The sequence below is a fragment of the Arachis ipaensis genome, chromosome B9, assembly GCF_059453495.1.
Source record: "Arachis ipaensis isolate K30076 ecotype BB chromosome B9, ASM5945349v1, whole genome shotgun sequence".
NCBI classification, from domain to species: domain Eukaryota; kingdom Viridiplantae; phylum Streptophyta; class Magnoliopsida; order Fabales; family Fabaceae; genus Arachis; species Arachis ipaensis.
In genome coordinates this window covers 110856145-110869729 of record NC_142444.1, presented here as the reverse complement: position 1 = coordinate 110869729, position 13585 = coordinate 110856145, and the positions used below count along the sequence as shown (strand labels likewise).

General features: G+C 39.4%; 1 non-coding gene across 1 annotated transcript; it reads right to left on the bottom strand.

Moving 5' to 3' along the window:
• Positions 1-10881: 10881 nt before the first annotated feature.
• On the bottom strand, positions 10882-10985 carry LOC148545904 (small nucleolar RNA R71). Its single transcript, XR_015901393.1, has one exon. It is a non-coding gene; the product is annotated as a small nucleolar RNA R71 (small nucleolar RNA).
• Between the last annotated feature and the right edge of the window lie 2600 nt (positions 10986-13585).

Here is a 13585-nt window from a genome sequence, read left to right as displayed (position 1 = left end):
ATATTTTCAAACCTATTCCGGAAAGTTAAAAATTATTATTTTATTAAAGCGGTTATTCCGATTCTTACATTCTCCCCTCCTAATTAGGAATTTTCTCCCCAAAATTCGAATCACGTAATGTATCCTCCATGAAGTGTTCGATTACCCACGTTGTCAACCTAAACAAGTCGTCAAAGCCTCTCGTCCACCATAGTTCTGTCGTGTCAATGTTCCCTTTCGCCTTCCGCTGCGTCACTCTGATTATTCGTCACTAAGAATCTGACTTACTCTACTATCTCGAACAGAAATTTTCCTTTAAACTAAATACCACTTTTGTAACATTTTGCAAATCCATCAAAACAAGTTCAATCTAAACCTTTTCAATGTCAAAAATCATTTATTCTTAAATCAATTATTTTAAATTGTGATTTTCCTTAAATTCACTAAAATCTTTAAATCATAACTTTTCAATTTGAACCCCTTTCGATGAATTAAATTACAAAACAATTTCACAAATTAACAAAATCATAGAACTCACTTTTTTGTAAACCATATCATTTAAACCAAGAGTTCCGACCTAGTTTCAAAACCAAATTATTTAAACCAAAAGTTCCAAACCAAATTTCAAAATCATTTTAAACTTTAAAACTTTTTCAACATGATTCAAGAACATACCAGTTAGAAATTGAAAATCCTAATTAAAAATTGCAAAAGCATCAGTCGGTCCTTCTGATGATACACCCTCATTCTGTGGCTGCATCAGTCGACACTTTTCCTGCCACCAGCGCTGAACCTCATCCATCAACTGATATGCCACAAACTCTACGAACTGATTTTTCGGAACATGTTGAACTCGTAATGCATTGGCCAGGTTAGTCGTCCTCACTATCTCTCCGTTAACGTGATCGAACTCATCCGTGAGTTCCCATTCAGATTTCCTTTCCATACCAAACAATCGATATCAAGGTGATCAATCTTAATATCTCAAGCTTAGTGCTTCAATTATCCCCAAAGGCACTCACAAACAAGCATGCTATGCATATCAAGCAGATACCCTAGATAGCATGAAAGAAAATGACCCAGAGAGTGCAACGAAGTACAATCGGTCCATCCTGCAGGCTCACGAGGACGAACCACCCTGATACCACTAAATGTAATACCCTGTTACCCTAAGCTTTACCTCTAGTTGTAAAGCAAAGGATAAAAAAGTACCACGACAGTTCTAAAGCTTATAATATATAATATATATACAAATATTTATATAACTAGAAGCCCGATGAAGGAATAAAAGCTCAAAGTCGCATAAAGCAGAATCAAAAAACGCGAAGCATTCACACACGATAACTAAATGCTTAGGTACGAATAGAAAAAGACATAATATATATATATATATATAATATAATATACAAAAAGAGGACTAGTCACAGCCTGCAGAGTTTAGGCAGGCTAGTCAAACTGATTACAATAGAATTTTGAAGTTCAAAACAGCAACAACCTATCTCTCAAAGCTTTCAGAAATAAAGCCTCTAAGGCAATAAAGTTAAATATACAAAAAGTGAGAAAATACTACAACAAAAGTAATGTAGAATAAAACTTAAGAAAGGTCATTCTCCGCTTTGTCACCATTTTTGCAAACTCATCGTGGTGGGTTGCGACCTGCATCTGAAAAGCAACAACAATATATGGTATGAGAACCGGGGGTTCTCAGTATGTTAACAATACCCAATATGTAAGATATAAGGTTCCGAGACACCAAAGGCAATCCTAGAACTTCACATCGACACACTTGTTCAAGCTTAAAAAAATAAATAAATTAAACTATAAACCATAAACAGGGTTATCTAAACTTATGGGATTTCTAACTAATACCAAAAACACCGCTGTATCCCACAGCCTTTGCCAACCTACCCTCCACGTAATCCCATTGCCACCGGCTACCTAACCTCCTCAGAACCATACAATCACAATTATATGCAAACAAGTAATACACAGGTAATATTCATGTATAGCAAGTAATTTAAGAAGAAAGTATATTATACATTTAGGCAAACTGCAAGTAATCAAAGCAAACAAGCACATAAGAGATACATATGATGAATGCCTGTCCTATTAGCTGTGATATCACATGTTAGTTATAGTGCCAAACCCGACAAAAAATTCGGACAACAATTCCCGGATTAGTCTCTCTGTTGCGCATACTCAGGAGGAATAATTCTGAGGAATGCGTGCCCTACCACCTTCTTCTTTAAGAGGAAAACGTTCTGAGGGAGACTGTCCTACCACTTTCCTCTGGATGCCGTATGATTCCGTGGGTTAGTGCCCTACGACTTTGCAACCAGAGAGAAAATGCATACTCAGGAGGAATAATTCCGAGGGATGAGCGCCGTACAACCTTCTCCATGAGAGAGAAATATGAGTAGAAAGCCCAGCTTCAACCCTCACATCCGAACTTATACTGGAGACTGCCACAGCCCTACGATAGAGAAAAATCCATATCGAAACCATATGATCAATCCCATCATCCAACCTTAAAATCACAAGTTCATCATCAACCCGACTCCCCATCAGTTAACATGACAACTCCATCCAACTGACATACCAGGCCTAAGTCACCGTCTTCTAAAATCATGCATAAATTACCAATTTAACTCACCAACCCATCTCTATAAGTCTTAGGGCCTAATTACTAGCCAAAAGTCTTAAGGAGAAGTTAAATAAGTTTGGAAAGCTAACCCTTAAATGGGAAGAATAACACATTTTCAGCAAAATAGGGGTTGTGCATACGCACGCCCCTGTGTGCGTACGCACACTCTAAATTTGGACCATTACACCTACGCATCCATGGGCCGCGTACAAGGGAGTGCTGGACAGAAGCCATCACTCGCGTAAGGAGAATGGGGACTTGTACGCATGTACCTCAGATTTTAGAAAAATGCTAAGTTGCAGAAATTTTAGTTTTAAATATTAAACTATACGTATTCATAACTTCCTCTACAAGACTCTATTTTCATCAAACTTTATATCATTTTAAAGCTCTTGAAATCATCTTTAATTTGAGATAAAAACCAATCAATTTCAAAAACTGATGCTCAAGTTATGATCTGCCAAATTTCACCAAAAATCAAGTTTTACACAAAAACATCAAAGTTCTCTAATTTCCAAATTCCATAACCAAACCAAGCCAAAACATATCCAATTTCATTACAAAATACTATCACATACTATACTTTACCATTCCATTGTATTTTCATCACTTCTACACCTAATACACTAAACCCTTCTACCATAGATCAACACAAATCTATATTTCCAATTCAATATTTCCATACTAACAATTTACACAATCTAATTCCTCATATACACCCTTCATCAATTACAACATCATCACATCACTCCCATAGCATCACAATCATTATATCACAATTATCATTATTCAATCTCAATTTCAACAATCAACACCATTCACCAACGACAATATTCAAAACCCGATATCATCATCACTATTTATCACCACTCATCATAATCATATTCAACATCAATATTCATCATATATTCATCATATTTCATATATCACACATTCCAACACTCCATATCATCTTCTTCATCATCAAACATTATTTCACATATAATTAATCATGAACAACCATCATTGATAAACCACTATTTTATGGTTTATATTGTGTTTAATTGTGTGGTTTTATCATGATCCTGACCCACTTATTCATTAAAATAGCATGCAATTATATTTCCTTCTTGAAATTATTACATGAGTGAAAACTGCTTCCTAGAGACTTTTAATTGTACATTTTACTTCTCCTTTATTCCATTCGATGCCGTGATCTGTGTGTTAAGCGTTTCAGGCTTTATAGGGCAAGAATGAGTTGGAGATTGGAAAGGAAGCTAGCAAAAATGGAAGGAACAAAAGAAATTGAGGAGATGACCAGCGAGAAGCGACGCAGCCGCATGGGCGACGCGACCGCGCAGAGAAGATCAAATCATAGTGACGCGACCGCATGGATGACGCAACCTCGCAAAATGGAAAAGTACGAGCGGCGCAGAGGCGTGGGCGACGTGTCCGCGTGGCAAAGCAGAAACGCGAATGATGCGTCCGCATGAGCGACGCGATCGCATGACGTGCGCGATCTGCATAATTTACAGATTCGCTGGGGGCAATTTCGGGCCCTATTTTGACCCAGTTTTTGGCTTGGAACAGCAGACTAAAGCCAGAGAACATGCAGAAACCAAAGACAACATTCATTCTACACATTTTTAGTTTTAGATCTAGTTTTGCTCCTCCTCTAGGTTTTCTCTCTACACATTCATAGTTCTTAGGATTTTAGTTTTCTCTTACTTCTTTTGGCATTGGAACAGTGAGAAGAGTTATTACCTCATCAAGACTTCGTCATTCTAGTTCATTTTCTTCACTTGGTTTAATCTTCCATGTTCCTTGCTTTGTTTAATTTTACCATTGGAATATTCTTAGGATTATTTAATACAAGGATCACTTTTATTTTTAATTGACTATTTTAACTTTATTTACAATGTCTTTCTTTAATTCCTTTTTATATGCTATGAATTTTACATTCACAATGAGCGAGTAGTTCCCTAACTTGATGGGGAATTGATTGAAAGGAACCCTTGAGTTGGAAGGCTTGAAAGAAAAATTGTAATTGGGTCTATGGTTGGATTGCCTCCTAATCACTAACACTAATCCCTTTTTATTAAGTGGATTGCAACTTGTGAACGGACATAGCATTCCAACTTGTTTGACTTTCCTTCACCTAGCGAAGGATAACTAAACAGGATAACCTTTAATTGTCAATTAATCCTGAGAGCATTCCAACAATAATAGGGATTCCAACTAATTAATTCCCAGTCAAGGCTTTTATTTACATTATTCAAATTTACCAATTTAATTTCCTGTTTGCCCAATTCAAACTTTTTTGAAAACCTCTGATTAATAAAATAGCACACTTTTCTGCAACTCGTTGGGAGACGACCTGGGATGGTACAGATGAAACTTTAATTCTGCTGAAAGCTTTCCCGTTTTCTCTTGAGGGAAAGGCAAGATAGTGGTACTACATTCAACCCCTAGCAAATGTATCCAACTGGGATACGCTCAGAAAAGAGTTTTTGGAGAAATTCTTTCCATCTGAAGTTACTGATAAACTAAGGAAAGACATTTCCACAATTGTTCAAGATGACAACGAGACTCTCTTTGAATATTGGGAGCGCTTCAATAATCCTCTGGAAGCATGCCCCCACCACATGATTGACAAGATAGTGTTGCTCAGCTACATCACACAGGGTATGAGGCCCCAAGATAAGACCACATTGGAAAGTGCTAGCAATGGGTCTATGAAGAAGTACAACACCACTGATGAGGCATGGCAATTGATCAGCGTCTTAGCTGAATCTACTAGGAACCACAGACAGAAGCAAGGACGTTCAAAAGTCGTTGCAGAAGTATCCTCTAGCAGAGAGACTGCTGCTCTAACTCAGAGTATCTATGAAATGACCAACTTGCTGAAGCAAATGCAATTGAATCAACAACAAGTTCAGCAAGTTCAACCTCCTTCACCACAACAAGGCCAACAGTTAGTCCCACAGAGAGTCTGCGGAATCTGTGCAGATTATAGCCATTATACTGATGAGTGTCCACAGCTCCAGCAGGAAGATAACACCGTGGCAGCCACTCATAATTTCTACGACCGCCCAACCAAGGGTACAATCAAGGTGGCAACTACAGCCATAGATGGCAGGACAATTCTAACCAGAATTGGAGGGACAACAATAACAGAGGAGGCAGAGATAATCAGAGAAATCAGAGGTGGAATAATAATAACAATAGGCAGCAGAACCAACCTTATAGAGCACCTCACCTGAGGCAATCCCAAGGACCACAGAATACCCAACAGCAGACTCTCAATTTACTCATTCTTCTTTATCTCCTAATGAAGAGTTACTACAATCTTTTGAGCGGAGGCAACAGACCATGGAAAATAACATTATGAATAACATTAATGCCAGTTTGACCTCTACTTTGCAAGCTCTTGTTTCACAGATTGGATCAATGTAAAATTCCAGTAACCAACCTTCAAGCTCCACTAGAATCCCCTCTCAACCATTACCCAATCCAAAGGGAGGCATTAATGCCATCACCCTGAGGTCCGGAACCACACTGCATGAGAGGAATCAGGAGAAGCCAAGCTCACCAGAACACGCCTCAGCTGAAGAGGTAGTAGAAATAGAAGATATTGAAGAGGAAGAAGACATACAGGACATAGCTGAAAAAGAAGAAGTCCAACCACAGGAGGAAGCACCGAGAGGCGCAGACACTGTAGAAAACACTACTCCTATTCCATTTCCACAACTTGCAAGGAAGCCCAGGAAGCAGCTGGAACCCGATCCCAAAATGGTAGAAATATTCAAAAAGGTTGAGGTAACCGTTCCTCTTTTTGATGTTATTCAACAAGTACCTAAATATGCAAAGTTTCTAAAAGATTTATGTATACATAAGGACAAAATTAATGAATTAGAAACTATTCCTTTAGGTAGTTCCATATCTACTTTAATGGGAGGATTACCTGAAAAGTGTAGTGACCCAGGTCCTTTTATAGTTAGTTGTACTATTGGTGGAGTAGTAATTTATGATTGCATGTGTTATTTAGGAGCATGTGTCAGTATAATGCCTTTGTCCATATATGATATTTTGAGGCTCCCTACCTTAAAAAGGTCGGCAGCTCGTTTTGTGTTAGCAGATAAAAGCATTATTACAGTGGCTGGAGTTGCTGAAGATGTTTTAGTGAACATTAAAGGGCTTACATTTCCCACTGATTTTTATATCTTGGAAATGCCCCATAATGACTCGGATAAGCCATCATCAATCCTACTTGGAAGACCATTCCTGAAGACTTCAAAATTCAAATTGGATGCTTTTTCAGGAACATACTCTTTTGAAATAGATGGCCGCATAGTAATCTTCAATCTGAATGGAGTCATAAACAACCCTCCAAAAGATCATTCTATCTTCCAGTGTGATGTCATAGATGAAACTGTAGCTGCAGTTCACAAGGAAGAATTAGAAGAGAGGCACACTGGACAAGGTCCAAGTGTGGGGACCCTCTTAACTGACAATGAGGGCACTTCGCCATTTTCACAAGCTCCAGATAATCTAGAGCCTGCCCATGATCAGAAGTTAGAGTTGAAACCCCTCCCTCCACATCTCAAATATGCTTATCTTGAAGATGAGCAGAAGTTTTCGGTTATCATTGCAAGGGAATTTACTTCTCAACAAGAAGAGCAGTTACTTGATGTACTGAGGAAGCACAAGAAGGCAATTGGGTGGAGTTTGGCAGACATAGTAGGCATCAACCCTCAAGTATGCGAGCACAGAATATTTTTAGAAGAGGGAGCAAGACCTGTCCGTCAGCCCCAAAGGAGATTGAATCCCACTATCTTGGAAGTTGTCAAAAAGGAAGTGACTAGACTATTGGAAGCAGGTATCATCTATCCCATTTCAGACAGTGAATGGGTTAGCCCCATACAAGTGGTGTCCAAGAAGTCTGGAGTCACTACAGTGAAAAATGAGCATGGAGAGCTCATAGCAACTAGAGTTCAGAATGTTTGGAGAGTTGATGCCAAGGCATCTTAGGCTAGTTTCACTAGTATTTTTCTGTTAGTTTTAGTGGTTTTATGCACTTTCTTGAGCTTAAAGTAACCAAGAATGGTTAAAAGAATAACAAAGCAATGAACCATCCAAACAATATGATTTTGATGCAATATCCATGAGTTTTAGTTATATTACTTGAATGCTATGAATGGAAGATTTCTCATGAAATTTTGCAAGACTTTGATGCAATTGTTTGGATGATTTCAGGGAAGAAGAGGCTAGGCAAGGAAGCAACAAAATCAATAAAGGAAGCTTGAATATCACATGTGGAGTTTAAGTTCCAGTTTAAGCCTAAACTGGAGCTTAAACGCCAGAATCATGAAGGCTAAGAAATGCTGGAATTGAAGTTTAACCTCCAGTTTGACCTCAAACTGGAGGTTAAACGCCAGAATGAAAAGTCTCACCAAAGAAGCATTCCACGTTTAACCTCCAGTTTGACCTCAAACTGGAGGTTAAACGCCAGAATGATAATGCCACTCAGGAAGGAGTTCCACGTTTAACCTCCAGTTTGACCTCAAACTGGAGGTTAAACGCCAGAATGGGAAAAGCACCAGGGAGCCATTTCCACGTTTAAGCTCCAGTTTGACCTCAAACTGGAGCTTAAACGTGTTCGACCAAGTTTTCTCCTCCAGGGTTGCTCTCTCCATTTCCACGTTTAAGCTCCAGTTTGACCTCAAACTGGAGCTTAAACGTGTTCGACACCTCCAGGGCTACCTTTCTAAGCTTCCACGTTTAACCTCCAGTTTAACCTTAAACTGGAGGTTAAACGTGTTCTACCTCCAGGATGCCTCCTTCCATTTCCACGTTTAACCTCCAGTTTGACCTTAAACTGGAGGTTAAACGTGTTCGACCTCCAGGGCTGTCCTTCCTATATCCACGTTTAAGCTTCAGTTTGACCTCAAACTGGAGCTTAAACGTGTTCGACTACATGACTCTCCAGGGCTGCCTTCTTCCATTTCCACGTTTAAGCTTCAGTTTAACCTTAAACTAAAGCTTAAACGTGCTTCTACAAAAGGCCTCACTGGAAGTGTCTGGCGTTTAAGCTGCAGTTTAAGCTTAAACTGCAACTTAAACGCCACTCTTGGAAAAGGTTTCTGGACCAAAGATATTGTGGTTTAAGTTAGTATTTGAGCACAAACATTAACTTAAACTTATTCTGGTATGAAACCCAATTGAATATCATGGTTTATGGGATTGGGCCTGAAGGATTGATGAGTCTGAAATTTCAATTTATTGAGTCATGTGCCATTATTTGATTATCACTAAGTTGGCTCAATGAATGTTACAGAATTTGGACCAGCAGCCTCATCAAGATTATGGATCATAAACCCAAGGCAAAAGGAAAGCAGGGAGAGGCCTCAAAGCCCAAGAAACACAACAGAAGCTCAATATAGAAAGTGTATAAATAGGATAGAATTTAAGTTAGAGGGGACTTTTACCTTCACTTTTTAGCTAGTTTTCATATCTTTGTAATTGAATTCAGAGCTATGACTCACTAAACCCTCTTTCATTGGGTTAGGGAGCTCTATTGTAATTCAATGAATCAATAATAGTTTATCTTCTTCTTCAATCTTTTCTCTTGAATTTTGTTAGAAAGCTTCTCGATCTAATTCCATTGGGTAGTTGTCTTGGGAAAGAAACTACCCATAATTGGAATCCTTCGGAACCTTGGGAAAGGAATGGAGGATTCATGCTAGAGAAGCTTTCTCACAGTGAATTGGATTGGGGTTTGGATGGATATTGTGACATGTAATCCTACCAAATTGTGGTTCATGAAACTGTGTGGTATAATCAGTGATCGAGCATCATCTCTTCTTATGAACATTTAAACCAAGGGATTGGGAATTTGTTCATTTTTAGAGAGAATTGGTGAGCCAAGGGATTGGGATCCAATCATCTAAGATTGCCAAGCAAAATTCAATGAACGCATTGCTTGAGGAAGAGATAAACATGTTTTGATTCGGAGATCTCAATATCTCCTATAACCCAATGAATCCCCCAATTATGATTACATCTTCTCTTTACATTCTGCAACTCAATTCATGCAATCACCCCCATTCCCTTTTAATTTCAGCAATTTAGTTTCTGCTCTTTAATTCATGCAATTTAAGATTCCGCCATTTCAATTTCTTGTCATTTACTTTTCCCGCCAATTTTACATTCCGCAATTCTCATCTCAATCTTGATTCCGCTCAACTAGAACACACTTCTAATCCGAATTGCTCACTCAACCAATCCTTGTGGGATTCGACCTCACTCTATTGTGAGTTTTTACTTAACGATAACCGGTGCACTTGCCGGAAGGAATTTTGCCGATCGTGCAATTTCCTAAATCGTAGCATAACTAGTTTATGCGCATCAAGTTTATGGCGCCGTTGCCGGGGATTGGTTTTCGATTGACAATTCTCCAATTGGAAGCTAACTAGATTGAGCAATTTCTCTTGCTTTGTTAATTCTGTTCAAGTTACTTGTTGAATTTTAATTTCTGCACTCTCGGTTACATGCTTTCTTTCTTTATGCCTTTAAATTCAAGCAACTAACTCACTGACTCACTAACTGTTTGAATTAATTCCTCAATTGCTCTAACCATACTCTTCCATTAACCAAGAGTATTTCACTTGTTTGTGCCTGTGCTGTGTTCTTGTATGACAGGTAGGAGAGGAGAGACATCAACTCCTCCATATACCGAACCAGAGAGGACCCTTCATAGACTGAGAAGGGAAGCAAGAGGGAAGAGAGTAGTGGGAGAAGAGGAATCTGAAGGAGAATCTGAGGACAATTTTGAGGAAGCTTTAGATCTCAACATGGATAGAGAAGTTCACAACCATGAGAGAGCTGATGAAAACAATGCCATTCCTGAGAGGAGGGTTCTTAGTTCATACATAAACCCAACCTCTGGGAATTGTGGTAGCAGCATCCAGAAACCACCCATTCAGGCCAACAACTTTGAACTCAAACCACAGCTAATATCACTTGTGGAGAATCATTGTTCATTTGGTGGAAGTGCTAATGAAGATCCCAACCAACATCTCACAAAATTCCTGAGAATTTGTGACACTGTGAAGTCCAATGGAGTCCAGGAAGATGCCTATAAACTGCTTTTGTTCCCATTTTCACTTAGGGACAAAGCAGCTAAGTGGCTGGAATCATTCCCAAGGGGGAGTCTAACAACATGGGATGAGGTGGAAAGCAAGTTTCTGGCACGTTTCTACCCCCCACAAAAGGTCAATAGGCTTCGATCTGAGGTTCAAACTTTTAGACAACAAGATGGTGAAACTCTCTACGAGGCATGGGAGAGATTCAAGGACTTGACAAGGAAATGCCCACCAGACATGTTCCATGATTGGGTGCAATTGTATATCTTCTATGATGGACTCTCTTATGAATCAAGGAAGGCTGTAGACCATTCATCAGGAGGTTCATTGAACAGGAAAAAGACTGTGGAAGAGGCCATTGAAGTGATTGAGACAGTGGCTGAGAATGAGTACTACTATGCATCAGAAAGGCACAACACTAAGGGAGTCATGGAGCTGAACCATGTTGATACAATTCTAGCCCAAAACAAGGTGTTTGCCAAGCAACTAGCAGAGCTTACCAGGCAATTAGAAACAAAGCAAGTGGCTGCAATACACACACAGGATCAAGAGGAAGTAAGCATTGAAGGAGGTGATTGGGAAGAGGCCAACTATGTGGGAAACCAACAAAAGCAATCATATGATCCACATTCCAACACTTACAACCCAGGCTGGAGAAACCACCCAAACTTTGGGTGGGGGAACCAACAAACCCAACCACAAAACCACAAACCTTACAACCACAACCAACATAACAATTCCACATACCAAAACTCCAACCAAAGATCATACCAAGCCACACAAAACACTTACCCCCAACCATCATATCATGGCCAAAATAATCAACCTACCCAACTTAATCCGAACCAACAATTTCAAGATCAATTAAACCGGATAGAAGGAATGATGGCAACCATGAGTCAAGACATAACCGAATTGAAAAGCTTCAGAGATGATGTGAGAGCTACCTTAAGAAACCATGGTGAAAAACTCAAGAGGATGGAGTCGCAAGTAGGAGAGCTATCTCAACAGGCCGTCAAATCAACTGCAGTGTTCCCTAGTGACACAGAAAAGAATCCTAAAGGGGAACAAAAGAGAGTGAGATGGGAAGAATGCAAGGCCATCACTATATTGAAGGAAGTTTCAGAAGAAGAAGGAATCAGGCCCTCAGAGCAGGAGCCAGAAATCTTGAAGGAAGGAGTGGAAGAAGTTAAGCAGGAAAGTGGAACTGAGCAAGCCAAGGAACTGCAAAAAGGCATGCTGGAAATATACCAACCAAAAGCACCATTTCCTCAGAGGTTAGGAGGAGGTGAAAAAGAAAAAACCTATTCAAGGTTTTTAGAGACATTTAACTCTCTCCATGTCAATATTCCCTTTCTTGAGATTCTCCATCAAATGCCTACACACATCAAGTATTTAAAGGAATTGTTAAGCAAGAAAAGAGTTTTGAAGGGAGGACAAACGGTAACAATGAACAAAGAATGCAGTGCTCTCATCAAGAAGGACACACTCTCTAAGAAAACGGACCCAGGAAGTTTTCATATCCCTTGCATCATAGGGGAAACAAAAATTGACAGAGGATTCTGTGATCTAGGAGCTAGCATAAATGTGATGCCTCTAACTCTTATGAAGAGGCTACAACTGAATGAGGTGAGATCCACTGATGTAATCATACAACTGGCTGACAAAACTCAGAAGCAAGCTGAAGGGGTAGTTGAAAATGTGCTGGTGAAAGTGGGGGATTATTACTTCCCCACAGACTTTGTCATTGTGGACATGGAGGAAAGCTACTTACACCCTATTATTCTGGGCAGACCATTTCTAGCCACTACTAGAGCGCTCATAGATGTAGAACAAGGAGAGCTAATTCTGAGAATACATGATGAACAGCTCATTTTCAAAGTTTTCAAACCTGCATCTGAGCCTGAACCAGAACCTGAAAAGCCTAAGGATGATAGTAGCCATCTGTGTTTGGAGGAAAGTAATCCAGCAGCTGAAACTCTAAAATAGTCCTTGGAAGGCAAACAAGAGTTGCAAGAGTTAAAGCCACAAGAATCAGTGGAAACAGATCAGAAGGATCCTCCTGACATAAGGGTCAATGAAGAAATCCTCAAGAGAAAGGGAAGAGTGATAGGGAGATTGCCAAGAGGGTGGAGAAACAAGAAAATTCCCACTGAAGGTTTCTCTCCGGGAGAAAACGTGATATCAAGTCATTATCTGCCAATCCCACCTGGCCTCAAAACCATTCCTTCCCAGCTCCCTCAAGTGTTCACAATCAGGAAAGTTCTTTCTATGGAACATTTAGAGGTCATGAATGAATCAAGTGGAGACGTTTTCATAGTGAGAGGAGAAGACGTCAAGCACTACAATCCACCCTAACAAGGGACAACCGTCAAGCTAGTGACGTGAAAGAAGCGCTTCATGGGAGGCAACCCATGTTTTAATACCCTTACTTTTTTTTGTTTTGTTGTGCATCTAATAAAGCATGGTTTCTTATGCATGAACTTGAATCCTCAGGACAACTGCTGAAAAAGTGCACTAAACATTGCATGTAAAATGCAATTTGCCTCTAAGTTTGGTGTGCCTGAAGGCACCCCAAATTTTATTCAAAATGCATCCAATTTTTAGTGCACAACCAAAGATTAAGTTTGGTGTTCCTCTTTGAACACGGTTCATGAACACAAAGTTCCTCTGGATTTCGAAATTCATGACAAGTACACCATTCGCATGTTTTAATGCTTTGGTTTCAATTACTTAGGGTAGTAAATTTGTTTAGAATCAAAGAGCCAAGGTGACTATGATTTATTAGAATTAAGCACATTCATTAAGGACAACCAATATGGATTTCATGTCATCAGGA